The 8,537-nt window shown below is 39.4% G+C and overlaps 1 non-coding gene across 1 annotated transcript; it reads right to left on the bottom strand.

Annotated features, from left to right (window-relative positions):
* Positions 1 to 1,002: 1,002 nt before the first annotated feature.
* On the bottom strand, positions 1,003 to 1,109 carry LOC127089423 (small nucleolar RNA R71). Its single transcript, XR_007791021.1, has one exon. It is a non-coding gene; the product is annotated as a small nucleolar RNA R71 (small nucleolar RNA).
* Positions 1,110 to 8,537: the final 7,428 nt, after the last annotated feature.

Genomic DNA, 8,537 nt, shown 5'->3' with positions numbered 1-8,537 from the left:
GTCATAGTCTGATTCAACAGAGCGAGAGTTTGAGAAAGGATTTTTAATCAATAGTGTCTACTGAAAAGACTTATTTTAAAACTAAGAAACCAACAAAGATTTGATTCCCTAATTACGACGAACTGCATACCGATATCCGCGTTATTTGATATTTAATCTAGGTCCAATTTTAGTTTTACTTTTCCCCTAATCATCAAAGTATCATCCGCCTTAGCTTTACGAAGTAACCTTAGAAAAACGGTATATCGATTCATTAAGTCCCTGTGGGATCGATATCTTTTAAAACTACGCGATTAGACTGTGCACTTGCAGTCATTACCCCATTAGACTCATAAAGTCGCGATCAAGTTTTTGGCGCCGTTGCCGGGGACTTTTATTTAGTCGATATCGTAACTCTTCTGTTACGCTGTAGAGACTAAGGCAATTTTTATTTTTTTTCCTTGTCTTTCGTTGATTTGTATGCCACACACTCGCTCACAAGGCGAACCGTACTACTTACGAATCAACGACGTTGAACGATATCTCCGAGTCTTACGACGAATTCGGGAGTATCGTGCTGCAAACAATCTTCCTCCAATCGAAATTCCTGATCTCAAAAATCTCCTTCCTTCGCCGATACCCGAGATGGCAGAACCAGCTCGTGCTCTTCGAGATTACGCCGCTCCACCGCAAGATAAGCCACATTCGAGTATTGCTCCACCCGCAATCGAAGCAAACAACTTCGAACTTAAACCTTCGCTATTACAAGCAGTGCAACAGAATCAATTCTCTGTAAATCCTACCGAGGATCCAAACCTTCATTTATCCGTATTTGTCCAATACGCTGATACTGTTAAAGCTAATGGTGTCACTTCAGAGGCAATTCGACTTCGTCTCTTTCCTTTCTCGTTAAGGGATAAAGCTAGAAGATGGCTTCAGTCTCTTCCTTCCAACTCAGTCACCACATGGAATGAGTTGAAGAAAGTCTTTCTTGCCCGATATTTTCCTCCAAGCAAAACAGCTATGTTAAGAGCCCAGATAAATGGATTTAAACAAAAAGATAACGAGTCTCTTTTCAAAGCATGGGAAAGATACAAAGACATGATGAGACTTTGTCCACACCATGGTTTAGAGGACTGGTTAGTAATTCATACCTTCTATAATGGTCTCTTGTACAACACAAGGTTAACAATAGACGCCGCCGCAGGTGGTGCGCTTATGGATAAACCTTATGCCGATGCTTATCAACTTATCGAGAGCATGGCCCAAAACCATTATCAGTGGGGAAGCGACCGAACAATGGTAGAAAAACCTCAAACGAAAAGTGGCATGTACGAGATAAGTAGCCTTGATCATGTTAATGCAAAAGTGGATGCTCTTGCCCAGAAAATTGAAAGTTTAAATGTATCACCTCCAGCCACCGTGGTTGCCGTGACTCAAAATTGCGAAGTCTGTGGAATTCAAGGTCACACTCCTACAGATTGTCAACTCCTAACAGGAATCCAAGCAGAGCAAGTGAACTATGCTCAAGGAAATCCCTACTCGCATACCTATAACTCAAACTGGAAGAACCATCCTAATTTTTCATATAAGAGTAATAATGCTTTATACACACCAGGTCAAGCTCCCAGTCAAGCTCCAGCTATACCTCCTGGATATCAAAAGCCGACCCCATCTACACCTAACAATAACGTTCCTAGGAAATCCAACTTGGAAATCATGATGGAGAACTTCATAGCTTCTCAACAGCAAACCAATAAAGAGTTCTTGAACCAGAATGTACACACTAACGAACATATAGATGCCCTGGCTACCCATAACAAAATGCTGGAAACACAAATCTCACAAGTAGCTCAACAACAAGCGCCTACTGCTGCCCCAACTGGTACATTTCCTGGACAGCCCCAACCTAACCCGAAAAGCCACGCTCATGCAATTATATTGAGAAGTGGAACAGAGGTAGAAGGACCATCTGATCCAAGAATTGAAAACCAAAACTCTAAAAAGTCAACTGAGGAAGAAAATAAACCTAAGGAAAAGGAAGAGAGTAATAAAGAAACCGTAGAAAAGAAAGAACCTTATGTACCTCCACCGCCTTACAAACCACCTATCCCTTATCCTCAAAGGCTTATTAAAACCAAAGACGCGGGCCAATTTAAAAAATTTGTTGACCTACTGAAACAATTAAACGTCACAATTCCTTTTACAGAAGCTATTACACAGATGCCCTCATATGCTAAGTTCTTAAAAGAAATTCTTTCTAATAAAAGGAAACTTGAAGATAGCGAAACCGTTACACTCACTGCTGAGTGTAGCGCTATAATCCAGAATATGCCTCCTAAACTTAAAGATCCTGGTAGTTTCTCTATACCCTGTCACATAGGAAAATTTGTCATAGACAAAGCTCTATGCGATTTAGGAGCCGGTATCAGTGTTATGCCCTTGTCCATATGCAAGAGACTGGAAATGGGAGAATTAAGACCAACTAAAATGTCTGTGCAATTAGCAGATTGTTCCGTTAGATATCCTGTAGGAATTCTTGAAAACATTCCCGTGCGCATAGGTCAATTCTACATCCCAACCGATTTTATAATTATGGACATAAAAGAAGATGAAGTTACCCCCATTATATTGGGAAGACCATTCTTAGCAACCGCCGGTGCCATCATAGACGTAAAACGAGGACGACTCACTTTTGAAGTAGGAGAAGAGAAAATTGAGTTCATTCTTTCCAAATTTTTGAAAGCACCTGCAATAGAAGACACATGTTACTTCATGGATATCATCGATGAATGCATAAAAGAAATAGAATTAGAAAATGACAAATTGTCTGACTATCGTGTAGAAGACAGATTTAACCAATGTTTAGCAATAACACCGGATCCTACGCAATGCCTTAAGAAACCAACCCTCGACCTGAAAACACTTCCCAAAAATCTGAGATATGAATTCCTAGACTCAGAACTTGAACGACCAGTGATAGTAAATGCAGACCTAGGAAAACTCGAAACCGAAAAACTCCTACATATCTTAAGAAAATATCCAACCGCACTAGGATACAACATCACCGATCTTAAAGGGATAAGTCCTTCTATTTGTATGCATCGCATCATGCTAGAAGAAAACTGTAAAACTTCTAGGGAACATCAGAGGAGACTAAACCCGATCCTGAGTGAGGTAGTGAAGAAGGAAGTAACGAATTTATTAGAGGCAGGTATCATATATCCTATATCCGATAGCAAATGGGTTAGTCCTGTACACGTAGTACCAAAGAAAGGGGGTATAACCGTGATCGAAAATGAAAAAGGAGAAACTATAACCAAACGAATCGAATCGGGATGGAGAATGTGCATTGACTATAGGAAACTAAACAAAGCAACCCGAAAAGATCATTTTCCTTTACCATTCATAGACCAGATGTTAGAACGATTAGCAAAGCATTCTCATTTCTGCTATCTGGACGGTTACTCAGGCTTCTTTCAAATACCAATTCATCCTGATGACCAAGAAAAGACAACGTTCACATGTCCTTTTGGTACCTTCGCTTATCGACGAATGCCGTTTGGCTTGTGCAACGCTCCTGCAACCTTCCAAAGGTGCATGATGGCAATATTCGCCGATTTTCTCGAAAACATCATGGAAGTCTTTATGGATGACTTTTCCGTATGCGGGCAAAGTTTCGAAGAATGTCTTGAAAACCTAGAAAGAGTTCTAGAACGATGTGTAAAAGTAAACCTAGTACTTAATTGGGAAAAATGTCACTTTATGGTACAAGAAGGAATTGTTTTAGGACACATCATATCAAATAGAGGAATTGAAGTAGACAAAGCCAAAATAGAAGTAATCGAAAACCTTCAACCTCCGAAAACTGTGAGAGAAGTACGAAGCTTCTTAGGACATGCCGGTTTTTATCGACGATTTATTAAAGATTTTTATAAAATAACTAAGCCTTTAACCGGATTATTAATGAAAGACGCTGAATTCATCTTCGACAATAAATGTTTAGAAGCATTTCAAACACTTAAACAAGCATTGATCTCCGCGCCCATAATGCAGACTCCGGATTGGAATGAACCATTCGAAATAATGTGTGATGCAAGTGACTACGCTGTAGGCGCTGTTTTAGGACAACGGAAGGATAAAAAACTTCACGTCATATATTATGCAAGTAGAACTCTAGATGAAGCACAGATGAATTACGCCACGACTGAGAAAGAACTTTTAGCAGTAGTGTTTGCACTAGATAAATTTCGTTCTTACCTGGTCGGAGCTAAAATAATCATTTACACTGACCACGCTGCCATTAAGTACCTCTTAACAAAAAAAGACGCTAAACCTAGACTCCTAAGGTGGATCTTGTTGTTACAAGAATTTGATTTGGAAATCAAAGATAAAAAAGGAACTGAAAACGTAGTAGCAGATCACCTTTCTAGACTTGAAAACATGGAACCGGAAAGAACATCGATCAATGATGACTTCTCGTACGATAAACTTATAGCTAATTTGGAAGAAAATAGAGCTGATGAACAGGTAGAGACCACCTTGGCTGTATGCGTTACACCATGGTACGCCGACTTTGTCAATTATTTAGCCGCCGGAATAGTTCCACTTGATTTATCCTACCAGCAAAAGAAACGATTCTTCCATGACATGAAACATTATTATTGGGACGACCCTTTACTTTTCAAAAGAGGCCCCGATGGTATTTTCCATCGGTGTATACCTGAAGAAGAGATAGAAAGTATAATCCAACATTGTCATTCCGCTCCTTATGGTGGACACGCAAGTACATCCAAGACCTGCTCTAAAATCCTACAAGCCGGTCTTTATTGGCCAAACATATGGAAGGATGTGCATGCTGCTGTCAAGAAATGTGATAGGTGTCAACGCACAGGAAACATATCTAGACGTGACGAGATGCCACAAAAGGGCATTTTGGAAGTAGAGATTTTCGACGTGTGGGGAATAGATTTCATGGGACCTTTTCCACCTTCTTTCGGTAACAAGTACATACTCGTAGCGGTTGACTACGTATCAAAATGGATTGAAGCTATAGCTTCTCCAACAAACGACACACGAGTAGTAACTAGACTCTTTAAGAATATAATCTTTCCAAGATTTGGTGTCCCAAGAATAGTAGTCAGTGATGGTGGATCGCATTTCATATCTAAGATACTCGAAAAACTATTGTTTAAGTATGGTGTAAAACATCGAGTAGCGACACCTTACCATCCTCAAACCAGTGGACAAGTGGAAGTGTCTAACAGAGAAATTAAACAGATATTGGAAAAAACAGTCGCCACCTCAAGGAAAGACTGGTCATCAAAATTACCCGAAGCTTTATGGGCATATCGAACCGCTTACAAAACTCCCATAGGAACAACCCCATTTAAGCTTATTTATGGTAAATCTTGCCACCTCCCAGTAGAGTTAGAACATAAGGCCTATTGGACTATTAAAAATTTAAATTTAAACTATAAGGCCGCCGGTGAAAAGCGAATCCTTGATATAAACGAATTAGAAGAACTTAGACAAGACGCATACGAAAATGCCAGAATCTACAAGGAAAGAACGAAAAAATGGCATGATAAGCGCATATCAAGGAAAACTTTTAAACAAGGCGATGTAGTTCTATTGTTTAACTCTAGACTTAAGTTATTCCTAGGAAAACTACGCTCTAGATGGTCAGGCCCTTTCCAAGTCACTAATGTTTTCCCTAGTGGAGCTGTGGAAATTAAGGGAAAATCTATGGAAGCATTTATCGTAAACGGGCAGCGTCTGAAACATTATCATTATGATGAAAACAATGAAGACTCGCAAGTCCTGCACTTAGACGTATTGTCTCCTAAATCTATAGATTAACATTTACTAGTTTTATGTCGAGCTTACGACATTAAATAAAGCGCTTCGTGGGAGACAACCCACAAATTTTTACTATCTTTTCTCTGATTATTCTTTTGATTTATTTAGTATTCATTCTTCATTTATTTTATTTTATAAAACTTTTCTTCTTCTCTTCTTTCGGCATCTGGCCAAATCCTGACTAAATTCTTGTTTTTCTTTTCTTTAGTTAACATTAACCTGATGGGACATATTGATCGTATGGGTATCAAATTCAGAGGGAAAGCTCAAAGACAAAAATTTGAAGAGCTAGCAGAGAGAGAGATGCACCCAAGTTTCTATGCTGATGATTGGGCAATGACTGCCCTTGGATTAAGAGAGAGTGTCCTGTATCTGCTGAGTCAAATAGGGTGGGAAACCACTCCTATTCGAAGACAATTTGTTACTCACCGGAGGCTAACTCTAGAATTCCTTAGCTCCCTGATCTATTTACCAAACCATGGAAAAGGAATAAGCCGAGGTTTCATTCAGTTCAGGATGTTCAATATGGAGTATCAATTTAACATTCAAGAATTTACTAACCTTTTAGGGTTCCCTACTTCTTTTGATACATTCACCATAAGCCAAGAAGACCTTTTTGAATATAGAGAGCTTGAACATTTTTGGGGAAGTTTGACGGGTAATGACGACCCTGAGGAACATGAGTTTCTTTCTGGAAACATACATAACCCAACTTTTCGTTATTTCCACAAGATCCTAGCACACACTCTTTTTGGGAAGAAATCAAACATTACCACAGTATCACGTGATGAACTCTTCATAATATTTTGTGCTTCCCAGAACCGTCTAGTGAATGGTGCCACCTATATGTTGGCGAGTTTCGACCGCCTTATTCAAGATGACCGTGCACCGATTCAAATAGGAGGATTGATAACCATGATTGCTAATGCTATTGGATTGCGCCAACCCATGCTTGACTTGAACCCTTTTTGTGGAATTGAGCCTATGAATATACCTTTCCTCTTCAACACTATGTTTATAGGAAACCTTGGGCCTGAAGAGTTTGAACTAATAATTAACAACCAAGTTCTTTATCTATTCACCATGCCTAGTTCGATGACTAGTGTCCATAACCGAAACAATTGGCTCTACAACCTGAATGGAATACCTTCCCCTGTTAGATCTTTTGAATCCATCCAAGACTATGAGATTTGTGACGACCAGATTCCTTATGCTGAGTCTGATCCACAGACACCTACTGGTTACCATGATGTTGCCTCTCCACCTCATCCTATCCCGACCGCAGAATCGGCAATACCTGATCTTAGACATCATATGCCCGAAACTGATTATAACACCGCCATTCAAGCCTTGATGTCAGAACAAGATGCCATCAGAAAAGAGTTAACTAATATGGGACATGAATTTCTGGGATACATGAGTAGTATGACAAATCAATTTCATGAGTTGCTACACCGTGTCAATTCCTTTGCTCCTCCGGCCAGAGATCCTGCAAGTGGCTAGAAGTTTTTAGTTAATTAGTTTTAGTGTTAGGGAATTTATAGTTTCGTTTAACATTGTTTTTAATCTTAGTATTTGTTTTTCCATGTTTTCTTTTACCTTCAAATGTTACATTATGTTTATTTTATGAAGCTATTGCATTATTGGTTAAATTTTATTTTATTTTGATTTATGCAATATCTACAATTATCAATAATGATATTTACTGTATGCTACTTACATAGCCTATTAGAGAAAAATATATATACCCTATGGTGTATAGTAGAATAGCATACATAGCAAGTCAAAATATAACAATAGCAAAATATAATAAACATAAACAAAACAAAATAAAAATAAAAAATAAAAAATAATAAAAACAATTTATGAAGTACCCGCGTAAGCAGTGACCGTTGCAAGCTAACCTGTGTGACGAACGTCACACAAGCCATCACGGTCGTCACGCAAGTGCATGTGACGCCCGTAACACCTTCCGTCACGATCGTGACAGCTTCAGAATAGGTGAACGTTGGGGACACGACCGTTACCCCCCCCCCCCCCCCCCCCCCCCCACCTTTTTATTTTCCCCATTCATTCACCTCTTTACTCCATCCCAATCACATTCATCCACATTTATTTTTCTTTCACCCACTCCCCTTCCAACTTCCAAAAACTTTTCCTATAAATACCTACAATACCTTTCTCCCTACACCACATCATTCCAACAAACCATTCTATACAAATACATTTTCATCCTCTTTCCTTCTTTCAACCCACCTATCAATATGGCGGAAAACCAACAATTCGGAAATATTATCTTCCGATCTGAAGATGATAATTATCAACGGGAGCAGTTCGATCGGTTTCAACAACGAGGTGTCGTCTCTACCAGGTATCCTGATTTAAATTGTTTACAAGAATTAGGATTACTTCAAGGTGTGCAATGGATGCTTCGGCTTGCTGATTTAACCTTTCTTTGCACACACAATCAACCTACCCATCACTCACCTTAGAATTTTTAAGTTCTTACTCATACACCACTCCAACCGGTGAAGACGAGTACTTAACCGGTACCGCAACTTTCCGCATGTTCAACACCGAGTACTCACTATCCCAGGATCAGTTGAGTGCCATGCTACACTTCCCTGTAGAAGGCCAAGTCCACCCAAGAATCCCTCCGAACTCACAGTGGCACATTAACGCCTTCAACCTCTTTA

Source organism: Lathyrus oleraceus, chromosome 5 (assembly GCF_024323335.1).
Source record: "Lathyrus oleraceus cultivar Zhongwan6 chromosome 5, CAAS_Psat_ZW6_1.0, whole genome shotgun sequence".
Lineage (NCBI taxonomy): Eukaryota > Viridiplantae > Streptophyta > Magnoliopsida > Fabales > Fabaceae > Lathyrus > Lathyrus oleraceus.
Note: the sequence above shows the minus strand (reverse complement) of the source record. Positions and strands in the feature narration are given on the sequence as shown.